Below are 1,070 nucleotides of genomic sequence, written 5' to 3'. Positions count from 1 at the left end.
CTTGTCATTCTCAATCACCGTTAGGCAAGAGATCGAGTCATTGTAAGTGGTAGAACCTCTTTCTATGTAGATATGTTTTGACAACAAATCTTCTGGATGAAATGTGGAGTATGTCTTGAATAGACAATCATTATCTGTTACCTCTTTTCCACATAATCTCAGTTGGTACACGACCATGGACAAGGCAAAGTGAAACTCGGCCACTGTCTCAAAGTCTTGGAATCTGAGACTCATCCATTCATGTTTGACCTTTGGTAATAATACCATAGTGTATCTGGACTTTATTTCTGTCCAAAGGTCACGAGGATTCTTGATATGTAAATACTGATTTCTCAGTTCCTCAATGAGATGATGGCTCATAATAGTTATGGCTCTTAACTTTTCACTTTCAATTTCATCATTTCTTTCAATGATACATTTCCCGATTCCTTTAGACTTCAGGGCAATTTAAAGTGTTCATTTCCAATTCTAGATAATTATCTCCAGAGAGATTTAGAATGTCATAATCCATGAGTTAAATTTCGGCATCTGAAATCATATTATCAATCAATTCTTTGATTTAGAATTCTTGCAACCAATTCAAATAATCAGTGCATATGATTTCATAAGTCTCTCTATAATGCTTAGGCCATACGGCTTTGCATTGTGACGCTTATACTTCACGGCCATTATAAGATACAACGATCTTAAGGATCGGATCATGATGCAATCCGGTTTATATAACCATCCGGATACTAGGCCACACGGTCACTTTGATATGCACTAAGCCACACAGCTTTTAATCAATTAAGGGCACAAGGCCGCAAGTATGAACAATGTATTAGGCCACACGGCCATATACAAAACAGGATCTAGATGTATTCAATCCTATTTCTTTAGTTGCATATCTATTAGGTTTTAGAATTAAATAATCTAGCAACCTAACTCTCATTCAATATGTAAATTCTTTAAATCAATCTTCCAAGCTTTAAGTAATGAGAGATTTAAGGTTTCAAGGCCTTTAGGAATTTTAAAATTCGAGATTAGGGTTTTAGTTTAAACAAGATTCAGATTCAAGTTTTAAAACAATC

Source organism: Brassica oleracea, chromosome C9 (assembly GCF_000695525.1).
Source record: "Brassica oleracea var. oleracea cultivar TO1000 chromosome C9, BOL, whole genome shotgun sequence".
In the NCBI taxonomy this organism is placed as follows: Eukaryota; Viridiplantae; Streptophyta; class Magnoliopsida; order Brassicales; family Brassicaceae; genus Brassica; species Brassica oleracea.
This window is presented reverse-complemented; position numbering follows the sequence as displayed.